This window comes from Panthera pardus, unplaced genomic scaffold (genome assembly GCF_024362965.1).
Source record: "Panthera pardus isolate Hobbes unplaced genomic scaffold, ASM2436296v1 HiC_scaffold_15, whole genome shotgun sequence".
Classification (NCBI taxonomy): domain Eukaryota; kingdom Metazoa; phylum Chordata; class Mammalia; order Carnivora; family Felidae; genus Panthera; species Panthera pardus.
Window position 1 is genome coordinate 67,114,569 of NW_026526710.1, and position 12,710 is coordinate 67,127,278.

Sequence of the window (12,710 nt, forward strand, 5' to 3'; positions counted from 1 at the left end):
AAAATTGGATATACTTTATCACTGAATATTTCCCAAAATATAACTTGATAACCATCTGGATTCAGTGCTTTCTTCCTGATACTTTTGTAGATAAATGGTTTCTTAATGACTCTTTTAATCGCAAAGGATGTATTAGACTCCAAAATTTCATGTTTAGATAACCCAAAAAGAACCCATTTGATTTCTGCAGCTTCTTTAGCTATAATTGCATTTCAAAACTTTAGGGATATCAGAGTATTTTTCTCAGAAGTTCTGAATCCCGAGAAAAACCATAGCCAATATTATTGTTCTTCATTATTGTATATATGATATATATTGCTCTCCTTCATTGTTCTCGTCTTCTTTTTGAAATGGCTGTTGTCTCATCTGTTCCTTGTTCTTCAACTCTACTTTGCACCTGTGGAGGTACAGAAAACACTGAAGAAATAATAATTTTCACATATTGAGCAAAGCTATCGAATAATATTTTTCTTCAAGTCATAAAGAAAGCAGATCTAGAATACAGTTCTCTAAAGACATCTCAAGATTTCTTATATAAGACAAAATCTTACATTAATTTTCTCTATAAATGTCTTATTTTTATTACCTTTTAATTTTTTAATGTTGATTTATTTATCGAGAGAGAGAGAGACAGAGAGAGAGAACATGTGTGAGTGGGAGAGAGGCAGAGAGAGAGGGAGAGAGAGAATCCCAAAGAGGCTCTGTGCTGTCAGCACAGAGTCCGATGCAGGGCTTGAACCCCCAAACTGTGAGATCATGATTCGAGCCAAAATCAAAAGTTGGATGCTTCTTTTGGGATGAGCACTGGGTGTTGTATGGAAACCAATTTGACAATAAATTTCATACATTAAAAAAAAAAGAGTTGGATGCTTAACTGACTGAGCCAACCTGGCACCCCTCCATAAGCATCTTTTGAGATAGGCATTTAATTCAATGTTGATAAGTGTGATTTAAAGGATAGTAGCTAAGACTATGCTACAAACATGAGTTATAAATAACTATAAATATCTATGGGTATGTAAAGCACCCCAGTTAAATAATTTTCCTTCCTTTCTAGCTTATATTTTAATGTTAATACTAGATGAAGGAGTGAATAGAAAGACTGTTTCAGGCGATTACTTTGAACACAGATGAACCTCAGAGTTTAAGCCACTAAAAAAAGGGCCCCTGAACATGTTTCTTTATGTGTAAAAGTTGGAAAATGACAGCTATTTGCCAGCTACTTTTGAACTTTAGATCTATAAATGTGCCCACACCTCAGAATACTCATTCCACACTTTCTAAACATCTTTCAGTTTTGCTCCTTCTGATACTGACAAATACTGCATCTTAATACAGAATTATACAAAATAATTTTATCATCCAAATATGAAAAAAGAAATGAGAAAAGTAACACTTTTCTCCTCAAAACACAAGAATTAAAGGACCATAAAATGGAATAAATAGGAAGTGGCTTTGAGCTATTCTAGACCAATCTTCAAGAATGTATAAAATTTGGGTAAAATAGAAGGGTTTAGGAGTACACACACTGATGAGCACTGAGAAATGCATAGAATTGTTGAAGCATCGTATTGTACACCTAAAATTAATATAACACTATGTTAATTATACTTTAAGAAAAAATAAATTAATCTGAGGTTTAAAAAATCATTAAATTAAATTTTATGTTTATTATTTTTTTTAATGTTTGTTTTTAAAGAGAGACAGAGCATGAATAGGGGAGGGGCAGAGAGAGGGAGACACAGAATCTGAAACGGGCTCCAGGCTCTGAGCTGTCAGCACAGATTCCCATGCAGGGCTCAGACTCAAGAACTGTGAGATCATGACCTGAGCCACCTAGGTGCCCCAATGTTTATTTTTGAGAGAGAGAGAGAGAGAGAGAGAGAGAGACGGAGTGAGAGCTGGGGAGGGGCAGAGAGAGAGGGAGACACAGAATCCGGAGCAGACTCCAGGCTCTGAGCTGTCAAAACAGAGCCCAATGCGGAGCTCGAATCCACAAACCGTGAGATCATGACCTGAGCTAAAGTCGGACCCTTAACCTATGAGCCACCCAGGTGCCCCGAATTTAATTTAATTTATAAAAAAGAATGTCCAACATGTGATTAGAATGCTAAGGCTTCTAGTAGTCTAATGGTGTCTCTTTCAGTTTCTAGGGACTAAAGCTGAACCTGAATAAAAATGGGAAGTTTATTGGTTCATATAATCAAACTACAAAAGCATTAGCAACCACATATACAAACCAGGCACAAAAAGTGCTCCCCCAAATTAGCCGTTCCAACAAGACTGGACTACATCTGCAGCTGCTATTGGACTGCACCCTTGGAGGCTTGCACCAGCTGTAGCTAACAATCTGCGGGAAGAGCTCTTTGATCTACTTTGAGGGATGTACTTTTACTTGGACCGAGCACTGTGGGCAGGTGGCCTCGTCTGGGCCAAGTGACCACACCTGTGCCTGGGGAGAAGGCCTTGTGGCTTGGCACCTGCAACCAAAGAAACATGGGCAGGCGGGGTCACTGATGAGGAGGGGAGGAAGGAGAAACCGCGTGGGTGAAGGGACAGAGAGGTGCCCTTTCTACAACACGCTCTTCCTCCAAGACAGTCCTCTTTCTAGAAGAAAGTGTTCTGGAGTAGAAAAATTCAACACTGTCCACTTCAGCATTCTACATATTAAAGTCTAATTTAGACTAGAAAAATACCTAAATAAATTGTGAAAATAAATGAGAAAAAATCATAAAACATAGATTTGTGTGTTGAACCACACATTTAATATAAAGGAGAGAGAAAATGTTTCCATTTAGAATTTATTTTTCTGCATCATTGAAGTGACAAAGGGGTCTTAAACAGTCAGGGAAATGTGTCCGGAAGAGGTCCTTTTGTTTTTCTAGTAAATTTCCCTGTTAGGGGTTGGCATTCCCCAGAGTGTTAAGAACAATCAAATCTCATTCAAAATGAGCATCAACTGTCATGAAAGAATAAAAAATTTATTGATGCTTTGTGTTCATGAATTTTTCTTCAGTACTTGAATGGTAAATGCCAGTAGAGGAACAGTTTGATTTCAGAATTTCCAGTCATTGCATGTATGCTACTGCCAAAAGTGCTGTATTCACTATTCTAACCCCATGAGCCTTTCGACATAACATCCTTTGGGGAATTCATTCCTGATTATCCACTGTGTGCTCTGGGAATGCTTGATTACCTGAGACAGACACTGTCCTGAATGCATGGAGCTTCTGTTTACTGGGCCCAGACTTAGAGTCATGGAAGGCATTGCATAAAATGTTACATGTAAACCGAAACTATATGATGAGTTCTGTGTTAAACGTAGCTTTATCTCGCATAGGAGACGAAAGGGATACTGAAACATGTAACTATTTGTCACTTTGGCAAATTTTCAGTACTAGGTTTGAGTTGGCTTAAGAGGAAAGCATGATAACACAGGGCACCATTTCTATACTCTTCATCCTCTAAATGTGGCTAAGAGAAGGGTACTTGAGACGTGGCCATTCATTTAACAAGCATTTGTTCAACCTCCAACATGAGTCCCATATATATGGCACTTATGAATGAAGCTTGGTTTATCTGATCAGGATTTCCTAGACCAAAATGCTGTTTGGTTCAAGATGGAAATAAAATATGGTGACTATTGCTGACAGTGCATTCATTCACTTAATATTTGTTGAGCAGCTTCTCTGTGTGAGGCACCACAGGAAGCAGTGGAAACACTACCATAATCTTAGCAATCATAGTAACAGCAGTAACAGGCATTCCAGAAGCATTACATTGAGTGCCAGGTATTTCATTCAATAATTTGGGCAAGTTACTTAGCCCACCTCCCTTCTCCATAAAATGCAGCCAATAACCCCTGCTTACCAGGTGGGTTTATTGCAAGGATCTCTTAAAAAAAAAACACAAAAAAAACAACAATTTTCAAGCTATAAAATGCTATACACATCATGGGTGTGTTACTGTTATTATCAATATACCATTTTATACCTCTGAAGTATTTAATTTTTCTTCCCTTTCTTCTGCATGGTGCTTGTTCATAAAAGGTCAATCTTCTATCCCTTCGTGAACCAAAAGGTTCCCCAACCATTCTCCTCACAGTAGGTCATTCTGATCTACCAACTTTATCAGCCCCACTTAGCCTATCACACTAGTAACCTGCGTCATGGGATTTGAGTAACCATGTGCTCCAGCCTCTTGCCTTCTGTTAAGCGTATGTGTGTTACTTGGGCAGAACTTCCCTGTGGGGTCACATATACAGTGTGAAGAGGGAAAGGGCTCAGCCAACGCCAGGAAGCAAAGCAAGTAAACATAGGGCTCTGTTAAATATCTTGTTAACTTTGTTGATAGGGCCCTACTTGACCTTTCCATGGCTGTGTCTCCCTGCACCCCCTCAGCCGACATAAAGGCTGCTGGGTCTCCCAACGACTCTGACCACCTGTGCACTGTAGGCTGGCATGTTACCAGGAGGTCTGCTGGGTACCAGAGTGGCCATTCACATGCACTAATAAGGCACATTTGAACCCAAAAAGCTACTGTGCTTTCAGCAACCCTGTGGCTATTATTAAATATAATTTTTGTTAGTAACTAAATTCAAGTTATTGCTCTTAATTGGGCAGTGCAATTAGCAATTCAAGAGCCCAAATATGGGGGCACCTGGGTGGCTTGGTCTGCTGAGCATCTGACATCGGCTCAGGTCATGATCTTATGGTTCGTGTGTTTGAGCCCCACATCAGGCTCACTGCTATCAGCCTGTCAGCACAGAACCCACTTTGGATCCTCTGTCTCCCTCTCTTTCTGCCCCTCCCTGACTCACGCTCTCTCAAAAAATAAATAACACTTAAAAAAAGAATCTAAATTTGATTTTCCTGTGAGAACTGGCATGTAGACCTTAAAAAAAGGAAATGCTTCCACTATGGAAGTTGGTATGTAGATGTGGCATTGTCTGCAATTCTGAGGTAATATATTCTGAAAACATGCATGACTTTTCTGAAAGTACTAATAGATTTCAAGAAGATAGCTTTTATTTTCCCACTTATTGTTAATCAACTTTGATGAGGTATATTGCTATTCTGGGTTGAGTATTGTCCCAAAAGTAGTATACCCCCCAAAAATTTATGTCTACCCAAAACCCCAGAATATGACCTTATTTGGAAATAACGTCCTTGTAGGCATAATCAAGTTAAAGTGAAATGGGTCTTAACCCAATGGTTGGTATCCTTTTAAGAAGAGGTAAGTTTGGACACAGAGACACAGAGAGGAAAATGCCATGTATCAATGGAGCAGAATGGAGTTATGTGGCCATCAGCTAAGGAATCCCTAAGATTGCCTATGGACACTAGAGCTGTAAGAGCCAAGGAAAGATCCTTCCCTACAGCCTTCAGAGAGAGTGGGGTCCTACAACACTTTGCTTTGGAACTTCAAGCCTCCAGAACTATGAAAGAATAAATTTCTGTTGCTTTAAGCCACTCAGTTGGTGGTCCTTTGTTATGGCAGCCTTAGGAAACTAATATAATTACATAAAATAATAAGCACCAGTTTTAAGTGTACAGTCCAATGAGTTTTGACAAATATATACACCATGTAATCCCTACCAAAATAAAGATATAGAATATCTTCAGGAGCCTAAAGAGTTCTCCTTTGTCCCTTCTAAAGCTATCCCTCCAAAGCCCTCCGGACACACACCCAGCCTCAGAAAACTTCTGGCTGCATTCACGTCATTAGGTCTATTCTAGAATGTTATATCAATGGAATCACATAGTGTGTACTTTTTTCTGTCTAGCTTCTTTCATTCAGCCCAGTGGTTTTGAGGTCCATCCCTACTGCATGTCGCAGTATTTTGTTCCTTTTTATTGCTGAGTAGCATTCCATTGCATGGAAATACTACAATTTGCTTATCTATTCACCTGTTGGTAGACAATTTTGGTTCTTCCTGTCTGGACTATTATGAATAAAGCTGCTATAAATATTTGAACACAAATTTTTGGGGTGTACATGTGTTTTCATTTCTCTTAGGAAATTCAGATGTCTAGGAATCTAGGAAGATATTTCCTAGATCTCTAGGAAAATAAAATCATATGGGTCATATGGTACTTACATGTTTAATTTTATAAGAAACTGGTGAACTGTTTTCCAAAATGGATGTACTATTTTATATTGCCATCAGCAATGTCTGAGAGTTCTGGTTGTTCACCTCCTTATATATACTTGATATTGCCAGCCTCTTTAATTTGAGCCATTCCATTGGATATGTAATGGTATATCACTGTGGTTTTAATATTCATGTTTTGATGGTTGAATATCTTTTATGTGCCATTTGCACGTCTTCTGTTTTGAAGTCCCTGTCCAATCTTTTCCTCATTTATTTAATTGGGCTATCTTTTTTTATTGAGTTGTGAGTGTTCTTTATAAATTCTGCATCAAGTACTTTGTCAGAGATATATGTACAGATGGTCCCTGATTTACAATGGTTTGACTTACAGGTTTTTGGCTTTACTATGGTGTAACATGACAACAACTGACACATGGGCAACCATTCTGTATCCATACACCATTCTGTTCTTCACTTTCAGTGTTGTATTCAATACATTACATGAAATAGTCAATGCTCTAGTATAAAACAGGTTTTGTGTGAGATGATTTTTCTCAACTATAGATGAATGTAAGTGTTCTGACCTTGTTTAAGGCAGGCTAGGCTAAGCTATGATTTTGGGTAGGCTAAATATATCATATAAATTTTCAACTTAAGATATTTTCAGTTATTGGGACATAATCCCATCATAAATCAAGAAAGATCTGTACTGGGATACTTTCTCAACATCTGGCTTTCCCTTTATTTTCTTAATTGTGTATTTCAAAAATCAAAAGATTTAAATTTTGATAAAACTAATTTATCAATGCTTTTCATTTATTGTTTATGCATTTCATGTTCTGTGAGGTAATAGAAAATATATATATATATTAATCATTATTCCCAGTAATAATGGGAATAAAATGGGAAATAAAATTATTTCCCGGCACAAAGCTTCTGAAACGCTTGGAATTTCCTAATAAGAGCACTGGGAGGATCTTTTGTTGTAATATTTAGTCTTTGCTTCCAGTTTCTTTCACAGAACTCCTGAAGCCCTTATAATTTCCTGGGTGATAAGAGTGTCTTTTGCTCTAATGTGGTATCTCTGAGTAGGCTCCTGGACAGCTCCTGGGTAAGTGTTGGTCACCAGAAGACCAAGCCACCATTAGAAGTGTAGAATTTTCAACCCCATGCCTTTTTATCTTAAGAAGGAAGAAAGGCTGAAATGGAATTAATGATTGATCCCACCTGGTGATGAAGCCTCCATAAAAATCACAAAAGTACAGGGTTTAGAAAGCTTCTGGGTACACGTGGAGGTGCTGGAGAGGCGAGTAGCTGGAGTGAGAATCTCTGTGCCCCTTCCCAAGTACCTTGCCCTACGCATCTCTTCTGTTTAAATGTTCATCTGTATGTATCCTTTATATCCTTTTATAATAAACCAGTACACACCAATAAATTGTTTTCCTGAGTTCTGTGTGCTGCTCTAGAAAATTAATTGAACCAGGAGAGGGTTGTTGGGACCTCTAGCTTCTAGCCAGTCGGAAGCAGAGGTGACAGTCTGGACTTGTGACTTGCATCTGATGAGGATGAGGGTGAGGGTGGTCTTGTGGGACTGAGCCCTTAACCTGGAGATCTGGTGCTATCTCCAAGTAGATGGTGTCAGAATTGAGTCAAATTGTAGGACACTCAGCTGGTGTCATGCAGAATTGCTTGGTATGGCATAAACCCACATCCATGTGGTGAACAGAAGTGTCAGAAGTATTATGTGTAAAAATAAAGGAGAGACACACAAGAGGTAGGGACTGAGGTTTTGTCTAATTCAAGAGGGGAAAATTAGGTAGTGTTCTCTTTTTTTATGCTTATTTATTTTTGAGAGCAAGAACATGCATGTGAGTGGGGGAGGGGCAGAGAAAGAGGGGGACTGAGGATCCGAAGCAGGCTCCCTGCTGTCTCCAAGCCCAAGGTGGCCCTAGAACACAAGATCCTGAACCTGAGCCCACGTTGGATACTGTCTGAGCCACCCAGGCACACACACACCCCCACCTCCAGTAGTGTTTCTAATACATGCCCTAAGAAAATTTTTCTACCCCAAGGCTATTAAGCCCTGTTTTCTTCTAAAAGTTTCATAGTTTTAGCTTTATATTTAGTTCTATGATCCACTTAAATTTATTTTTTATGTGTGGTGTGAGTTATGTTCAAGATTTGCTTTTTTTTCCATATGGATATTCAATTCTTAAAGCAACACTTACCTTAAAAATATACTTTCTTCATTAATTAACCTTGATACCTTTGTTAAGAAATCAATCCACTACATATGTGCAGGCCATTTTGGACTCTCTATTCTGTGTCAGTGGTCAGGATATCTTTCTTCTTTTTTTTTTTTTTTAATGTAATTGGTCTTGACAATGAACATGTTAAAATGACCCTCCTTTATTTGTATGCTCATCAATTCTACAAATATTTAAGAACCACCTTATATTCAAGGCATTATATCAGACTCTCTGAAGTATATAAACCTGATTAAGATGATATCACAGTTCTTGAGAATGGTATACTTTTAGAACAGAGTCCAGAATACAGGTATTGATGATTATATTTATGTGGGGTTGGGGCTGGTGGTGTCAGGAAATGGGTTTATGATCCATTGAAACTTTATTCACAATCTGCTATATGTGTGCCTGAGTGCCTTTTGTTAGATTTTTAAAGGAGTGGGGGAAACTGTACCCAGAAGAACAACCTATCCTGAAATAAATCTACTGCAAAGCATCAAAAAAATGTTGCTGTCATGTCTCTCAAGAAGCATAATGGCAGAATTAGGAAGAGCAGAATTATGAATGGCAGAAAACCAGTTAATGTGTTGTTTTTTTTCTTTAAAAAATCAGTTCACTGACTAAAATATATATATATATATATATATATATATATATATATATATATATATATATATATATATATATTTGCCATTTTATGGACTTTAAACAAAAGGTTTTTCACTTATAGACAGGTAATCTGATTTCATTTCTTTTAAATAATTCTATAGATGAGAAGTTTCTAGTCAACGTACACACTTACCTGTCTTCTCTGGCTCATGACGTATTTTTTCTGAGCTAATCTTATGTTGACATATTTCTGAAACATAAAAGGAAACCAACCTAAATTCTCATGTCAAAAACAAACCCACAATATGGGTACTTAATTGATGTCGAGAGAAAATTAGCAGTAACAAGTTCAACATTATTTACCTAAGAAACAAAAAGCATAGAAGCTACAGTGCAAGACAGCAATCTCTCTTTCATCTCATTGTGGTGCAGATCAAAACAGGGTATCATTAGGGACTAATTTGCCACAGGACACACATGAGTGTAACAAACACCTGCATGCTTGTGGAAATATCTACATAAAAATACTAGTATGGGAGAGAATAGAAAGTTTATTCTATGAGAGAAAAATAATGTAGAATTAGGTAGTTATTCTGGCTTCTGTGCCTAAATGGTATTGACTATCCTCTGGTTAAAATCTCCTTTTCCATATTCTTCTCACGAGGCACTATTTCAGTTTTCTGACAATTACATTAAGCAGTATTATAAATCTTGTGTTTCCCTACCTATTAAACTGGGTGCCATCCCTGTTCTACTGCCTCAAAATGATTTTCATCTTTCCACTAGTTAATGTATAGAATCTACATAATTTTGGAGTGTATCTGGCATGAGGAAGGTCCTAAACCATACCTTTGTAACTGAGATATCCTTCCTTGTCTATGGAGGAATTCTTAGAGATTACAAAGAAAATAAAATGTGTCTTCTGAGAACAAATATTACCTAATTTATGGGGACGTTTTCTTACTACTCTTCCTTCTTCTAATAACATTCCTCTTTCTACTTCTGCACCTTCTGATACCATGTGATGAGATGTATATCTGTTTTGAAGTGGCAAGACAGGATTTGGAAACATGATAATAATTTGGGCTGAAGTGAGAGGGCTCCTAATGTAGCAATTAAGTTTTTTTTTTTCTGTGTTAATGAAGACTTTTGAGATGGGTGTGAGCTCTCACTCTATGAACGTCCCTACATGAGGGTAATAATTACAATACTCCAAAATAACTATTATTGATTGTTTTGTGATGTCTATAAGTAGTCCCAAGGCTCCCAAGGGCCATTACAACCCTAAGTCCTTGTGTTATTAAGAGAAATTAATCAAAACATTCACCCACGGTCAGTTCTGAATATAGTTAAGCATTTTATTTCTCCCTAAATACATGAATAAGGTTTTTTTTTTGAGAAGAAAAAAATGCATATGCATATGACCTAAGTATATTCTATATATAGAAAAAATTCACTGATTGAAACCACTGGGAAGAAACCATCATGATTAGTATAAAACCAAAGCAGTTATGTAATGTTTTTAAAAAAGTGCAGGTTAATGACTTTTAAGTAAATATAGTAACTTGAAGAAGGTTAACAAATTGTTGTCAAGCAGAATTCTTTGATGATCGGCCTAATGAATGGATAATAAATAGACTACTTTCAAAGGAGCACAGCAATTATATGTATGTTAATGGTACTTCTAAAGTCCTTTAAATCAGCCAGTCCTACAAAATAGGCTAAACATTTGCCCTACAATCTTAATTGTACAATTAATTTGCTTAGATATCATTTGATTTTAAATGCACACATAGCATAAAAGTGAATTCTGTATAATTTAAATAAATTCTCTACACCAATACCCAATAGGTCCAGGTTTCATAATGGTCAGAATTAAGGAGGTTCATGGTGATTCTGACTATTGTTGATATTTCCACATAAGTTGTATGAAGACAGTTTCTATAGATAGCTGTCAATCTGGAAAAGATGACAAAGTTTCACCCTTTCAGAGCTACCATTTCTTTGGAATACACATTTTTACATGTGGCCAAATAACAAATTAAATTGACAGATAAGATAGTAGAGTAGAATTGAGGTTTGGAAACAGGCAGACACCAGCATAGTACCAAGAAGCTCTGAGATCATAAGCCGGGTATTTAACTTCCATAAGCCTTAGTTTCCTCATCTACAATATGGAAACCACCATGCAGAAATGTTTACACAGGATGAAAAGAGATGATTATAAAGCTCCTAGCATGATAAGTAGCAGATAATAGATAGTAAATGATAGCTAATGCTCTTAAATTGTTGGTTTTGTGGTTGTACTATGGAATAAGAAAAAACAAAAACAAACAAAAGAAAAAGAACTCTGATGCCAAAGTTATTCCAGCCATGAAGCCATGAAGCCATGAAGCCATGCCTTCCCTGCCATGCAGAGGCATTGAACACTTCTAACATGCAGTTCTAACGTTTGCTCTAAAATAGGAAAGAAATTATGTGGAATATACAAATTTGTCAAGCCACGCACATGAATAAAAATGAAAATTTTATGCAAGTTATTAGAAAAATAATACATGAAACGGCTGAGAAACTGCAGAGCGACCAGGCCTGAACAAACTCCCCACCCTTGAAGCCAGTCAGATTTCAGAAGATAGTAACAAGCACTATCTTGTTGTCATCTTTATCTCTGAGCTGATTTACTCAAACAAAATTCACATCATTTGGCTACATGAATGTCTGAAATGAATAAAATTTATTAGCGCTGAGGAGAAATGCCATCTTTTTGTATATAAAATATAATATCCTCTCTTGACCAATAAAACACCAACCCAAGATAAATTTATTAGGAAACCACCATTTTAAATTCAGGCTAAAGCTTTAGCACATGCTATTTATCACTAGTTAGTTTATTCTCACATCATATCTCTCTGTGTTTAAATGTGATATAATAGAAAATGCTTTCATTAATCCCTTCTGACATACTCCAGTAAAATTCCCAAGGTCTTAGAAACACAGAGAGAAAAGTGGTAGTTTGGAACTCATTCTCAGATCTATCCTTGGATCATCCTTTAGAGATAATGTCAGGGAAATGCAACATTTGTGCAGGATAATGGTTACCTCCTGTTACAGTAATACTGAAATAGAGAATTTTTTCAAATCAAAAAAGGGAAAGCAGTGATGTTTATTTTCAAAGTGGAAATCATGTTTGTCTAGAATATTCTCTCTACCACTCACACTTCATTTCTTTTTCATAAATTCCATGGATAGTTGAACAAAAAAGTTTTCTCTTCCAACTTGATCTCTTGGAATCACCATTTGTTTGATTCATGAAGGAGTTAATCAAATTTGGTACAACACTGAGGAATATAATTACACCTGAAATTTACCTTAAGGCTTGGTCCACGGTTTAGACATCTGTGATGATCTTTTTCATGTATCAGCCTGGCTAGGCTGCAGTCCCCAGTCATTCAGCCCCCACTCATTCAACTGAGCACTAATCCAGGGATTGCTGTAAAGGTATTCTGTAGATAGGATTACACTCTGTTAAGGGTGAACCTGACTCAATCAATTGAAAAGTCTTAAAAGCCAAGCTGAGGCCTCTCTGAAAAGGAAACAAATTGGGCCTGTGGACAGCACCTTCAACCTGTGCCTGAGAATTCCAGCCTGTTCTTGATGGCCTAACCTACTAATTTCCAACTTGCCCAGCCAGCCCCACAGTCGTGTAAGCCAATTCATTGCAATAAATCTCTTAATATATATCTCCTACTGATTCTGCT

At 37.1% G+C, this 12,710-nt stretch overlaps 1 long non-coding RNA gene across 1 annotated transcript; it reads right to left on the minus strand.

Annotated features, from left to right (window-relative positions):
- On the minus strand, positions 1–12,502 carry LOC128776973 (uncharacterized). Its single transcript, XR_008422085.1, has 3 exons — positions 12,321–12,502; positions 9,140–9,202; positions 1–386 (listed from the first exon to the last, which is right to left on the minus strand). It is a non-coding gene; the product is annotated as an uncharacterized LOC128776973 (long non-coding RNA).
- Positions 12,503–12,710: the final 208 nt, after the last annotated feature.